Consider the following 5,435-nt stretch of genomic DNA (forward strand, 5'->3'; position numbering starts at 1 on the left):
CCCCTGCCACGTCCTGACCAAACTACAATAACAGATAACCCCTTTACTGGTCAGAACGTGACAACATTATTCTGTCTCTCACTGTTCAAATAAACCCACCATTAAAATTATAGACTGAACATTTCTTTGTCAGTAGGGCAAACATACAAAATCAGCAGGGGATCAAATACTCCCCCCCCACCCCCCACTGTATTAAACACTATGCAGAAAAGAACCTCATACCTAATGTAAAATATACTTTCATGTTATAGGGATGTTTCGCTTCAACTGATCCTGGGGTCCTTGATAAAGGGTTAACGGCACCATGAGCTCAAAATCAGCCCAAAAAACCCTGGTTGCCTCATCCAGGAGGCTGAAACGTAGCCGCAAGTGGGTCTTCCAACAAGAACACAACTATCTAGCCACCTAGCACTGTTGTTTGGTTAGCGGTGTTTCTGTAGCACAGCCACCTAGCACTGTTGTTTGGTTAGTGGTGTTTCTGTAGCACAGCCACCTAGCACTGTTGTTTGGTTAGCAGTGTTTCTGTAGCACAGCTACCTAGCACTGTTGTTTGGTTAGCGGTGTTTCTGTAGCACAGCCACCTAGCACTGTTATTTGGTTAGCGGTTAGCGGTGTTTATGTAGCACAGCCACCTAGCACTGTTATTTGGTTAGCGGTTAGCGGTGTTTATGTAGCACAGCCACCTAGCACTGTTGTTTGGTTAGCGGTTAGTGGTGTTTCTGTAGCACAGCCACCTAGCACTCTTGTTTGGTTAGCGGTGTTTCTGTAGCACAGCCACCTAGCACTGTTGTTTGGTTAGCGGTGTTTCTGTAGCACAGCCACCTAGCACTGTTGTTTGGTTAGCATTGTTTCTGTAGCACAGCAACCTAGCACTGTTGTTTGGTTAGCGGTGTTTCAGTAGCACAGCCACCTAGCACTGTAATTTGGTTAGCGGTTAGCGGTGTTTATGTAGCACAGCCACCTAGCACTGTTGTTTGGTTAGCGGTTAGTGGTGTTTCTGTAGCACAGCCACCTAGCACTGTTGTTTGGTTAGCAGTGTTTCTGTAGCACAGCCACCTAGCTGTTGTTTGGTTAGTGGTGTTTCTGTAGCACAGCAACCTAGCACTGTTGTTTGGTTAGCGGTGTTTCAGTAGCACAGCCACCTAGCACTGTAATTTGGTTAGCGGTTAGCGGTGTTTCAGTAGCACAGCCACCTAGCACTGTTGTTTGGTTAGCGGTTAGTGGTGTTTCTGTAGCACAGCCACCTAGCACTGTTGTTTGGTTAGCAGTGTTTCTGTAGTACAGCCACCTAGCACTGTTGTTTGGTTAGTGGTGTTTCTGTAGCACAGCCACCTAGCACTGCTGTTTGGTTAGCGGTTAGCGGTGTTTGTGTAGCACAGCCACCTAGCACTGTTGTTTGGTTAGCGGTGTTTATGTAGCACGAGATGGAGTTTTCTAAAACAAATGGCCACTGGATTGATGCAAATAATCCTGATATCATTCTGCAAGGTAAACACAGGCTAGTTCGTAGCTAGTTAACGTTTCTTGGAGAAGGTGTATTTGGGGAAGCTATTCCATCTATCAGAAGACTGTTTAGGCCAGTCATTAGTAACATTATATGTTTCCTTTTCCTTCGTTTCACTTCCTATCATTGCCTCCATCTACACCACTCGTATTAAGCCTTTATAAACCAGGTATAAAGCGTGTATAACCCTCCCCAGTTTAGTCTTTTATTAAATCCGAATATGTTTATATGGACAGGTGGCACCTGATTCTAGTTCAGCACTTCGTTCTCCGAGAGGCTTTGTGGATACGGGCCCTGTTCTACTGTAATCCTCTCTTCCAGTCTCTATGGTATAAAGGCCTTGAGTCCCTGTTCTACTGTAATCCTCTCCTCCAGTCTCTATGGTTTATAAAGGCCTTGAGTCCCTGTTCTACTGTAATCCTCTCCTCCAGTCTCTAAAGGCCTTGAGTCTCTGTTCTACTGTAATCCTCCAGTCTCTAAAGGCCTTGAGTCCTTGTTCTACTGTAATCCTCTCCTCCAGTCTCTATGGTTTATAAAGGCCTTGAGTCCCTGTTCTACTGTAATCCTCTCCTCCAGTCTCTATGGTTTATAAAGGCTTGGAGTCCCTGTTCTACTGTAATCCTCTCCTCCAGTCTCTAAAGGCCTTGAGTCTCTGTTCTACTGTAATCCTCTCCTCCAGTCTCTAAAGGCCTTGAGTCCCTGTTCTACTGTAATCCTCTCCTCCAGTCTCTATGGTTTATAAAGGCCTTGAGTCCCTGTTCTACTGTAATCCTCTCCTCCAGTCTCTATGGTTTATAAAGGCCTTGAGTCCCCGTTCTACTGTAATCCTCTCCTCCAGTCTCTATGTAAAGGCCTTGAGTCCCCGTTCTACTGTAATCCTCTCCTCCAGTCTCTAAAGGCCTTGAGTCCCTGTTCTACTGTAATCCTCTCCTCCAGTCTCTAAAGGCCTTGAGTCTCTGTTCTACTGTAATCCTCTCCTCCAGTCTCTAAAGGCCTTGAGTCCCTGTTCTACTGTAATCCTCTCCTCCAGTCTCTAAAGGCCTTGAGTCCCTGTTCTACTGTAATCCTCTCCTCCAGTCTCTATGGTTTATAAAGGCCTTGAGTCCCTGTTCTACTGTAATCCTCTCCTCCAGTCTCTAAAGGCCTTGAGTCCCTGTTCTACTGTAATCCTCTCCTCCAGTCTCTAAAGGCCTTGAGTCCCTGTTCTACTGTAATCCTCTCCTCCAGTCTCTAAAGGCCTTGAATCCTTGTTCTACTGTAATCCTCTCCTCCATTCTCTAAAGGCATTGAGTCCCTGTTCTACTGTAATCCTCTCCTCCAGTCTCTAAAAACCTTGAGTCCCCGTTCTACTGTAATCCTCTCCTCCAGTTATGGTCTCTAAAGGCCTTGAGTCCCTGTTCTACTGTAATCCTCTCCTCCAGTCTCTATGATAAAGGCCTTGAGTCCCTGTTCTACTGTAATCCTCTCCTCCAGTCTCTATGGTTTATAAAGGCCTTGAGTCTCTGTTCTACTGTAATCCTCTCCTCCAGTCTCTAAAGGCCTTGAGTCCCTGTTCTACTGTAATCCTCTCCTCCAGTCTCTATGGTTAATAAAGGCCTTGAGTCCCTGTTCTACTGTAATCCTCTCCTCCAGTCTCTAAAGGCCTTGAGTCCCTGTTCTACTGTAATCCTCTCTTCCAGTCTCTATGGTTTATAAAGGCTTGGAGTCCCTGTTCTACTGTAATCCTCTCCTCCAGTCTCTAAAGGCCTTGAGTCTCTGTTCTACTGTAATCCTCTCCTCCAGTCTCTAAAGGCCTTGAGTCCTTGTTCTACTGTAATCCTGTCCTCCAGTCTCTATGTTTATAAAGGCCTTGAGTCCCTGTTCTACTGTAATCCTCTCTTCCAGTCTCTAAAAACCTTGAGTCCCCGTTCTACTGTAATCCTCTCCTCCAGTCTCTATGGTTTATAAAGGCCTTGAGTCCCTGTTCTACTGTAATCCTCTCCTCCAGTCTCTATGGTTTATAAAGGCCTTGAGTCTCTGTTCTACTGTAAACCTCTCCTCCAGTCTCTATGGTTTATAAAGGCCTTGAGTCCCTGTTCTACTGTAATCCTCCAGTCTCTAAAGGCCTTGAATCCCTGTTCTACTGTAATCCTCTCCTCCAGTCTCTATGGTTTATAAAGGCCTTGAGTCCCTGTTCTACTGTAATCCTCTCTTCCAGTCTCTAAAGGCCTTGAGTCCCTGTTCTACTGTAATCCTCTCCTCCAGTCTCTAAAGGCCTTGAGTCCCTGTTCTACTGTAACCCTCTCCTCCAGTCTCTATGGTTTATAAAGGCCTTGAGTCCCCGTTCTACTGTAATCCTCTCCTCCAGTCTCTATGGTTTATAAAGGCCTTGAGTCCCTGTTCTACTGTAATCCTCTCCTCCAGTCTCTATGGTTTATAAAGGCCTTGAGTCCCCGTTCTACTGTAATCCTCTCCTCCAGTCTCTAAAGGCCTTGAGTCCCTGTTCTACTGTAATCCTCTCCTCCAGTCTCTAAAGGCCTTGAGTCCCTGTTCTACTGTAATCCTCTCCTCCATTCTCTATGGTTTATAAAGGCCTTGAGTCCCCGTTCTACTGTAATCCTCTCCTCCAGTCTCTAAAGGCCTTGAGTCTCTGTTCTACTGTAATCCTCTCCTCCAGTCTCTAAAGGCCTTGAGTCTCTGTTCTACTGTAATCCTCTCCTCCAGTCTCTATGGTTAATAAAGGCCTTGAGTCCCCGTTCTACTGTAAACCTCTCCTCCAGTCTCTAAAGGCCTTGAGTCTCTGTTCTACTGTAACCCTCTCCTCCAGTCTCTATGATAAAGGCCTTGAGTCCCTGTTCTACTGTAATCCTCTCCTCCAGTCTCTATGGTTAATAAAGGCCTTGAGTCCCCGTTCTACTGTAAACCTCTCCTCCAGTCTCTAAAGGCCTTGAGTCTCTGTTCTACTGTAATCCTCTCCTCCAGGCTCTAAAGGCCTTGAATCCTTGTTCTACTGTAATCCTCTCTCCTGATGCACTGCAGCTCATACCGGACCTACCTTACCTTACACTTCATATATCATCATATATCTCTTCATATATTATATATATATGTGTGTATATTTATGTACATTCTGACATATATATATCTACACAGATATACAGGCATGTTACTGATCTATTTATGTACGACGGTATATAAATGTTCTCATATATCTATGGAATATATATATATATATATGTGATGTATATATGCATGTGTGTTTGTGTCTGCTGTTAAGATAGGGTGAAGTTAAACCAGCAGATATATTGTATATTCTAGGGTCTCCCGCACCCCGTACCCCCACCCTCACCCCGCCCTGCAAACCCCTTCTGTCCTGCTGGTTGGGGATCGTGGTGGGGCTGGTTAGCCAGTTTAGAATTAGCGGTCAGTGCTAGCAAAAGCTAAGGGTTAGAGGTTAGAGGGTAAGTCATTAACAGTTAGCAATTAATGCTAGTTTAGCTTAATTGTTAGCTGCTAATGCTAGTTATTGGCTAACACTACATTAGCTTCAGGGTTAACCGCTACTGGTAGTTTAGCCCCAGGACTAGCAGTGATTCCTAGTTTAGGGTTAACTACTAATGCTAGTTCAGTGACAGGGTTAGCTGCTAATGCTATTTTAGCCCCAGGACTAGCAGTGATGGCTAGTTTGGGGTTAGCTGCTAATGGTAGTTTAGCCCCAGGACTAGCAGTGATTCCTAGTTTAGGATTAGCTACTAATGCTAGTTCAGTGACAGCGTTAGCTGCTAATGCTATTTTAGCCCCAGGGCTAGCAGTGATGGCTAGTTTGGGGTTAGCTGCTAATGGTAGTTTAGCCCCAGGACTAGCAGTGATTCCTAGTTTAGGGTTAGCTACTAATACTCGTTCAGTGACAGGGTTAGCTTCTAATGCTATTTTAGCCCCAGGGCTAGCAATG

This window comes from Salmo salar, unplaced genomic scaffold (assembly GCF_905237065.1).
Source record: "Salmo salar unplaced genomic scaffold, Ssal_v3.1, whole genome shotgun sequence".
Classification (NCBI taxonomy): Eukaryota; Metazoa; Chordata; class Actinopteri; order Salmoniformes; family Salmonidae; genus Salmo; species Salmo salar.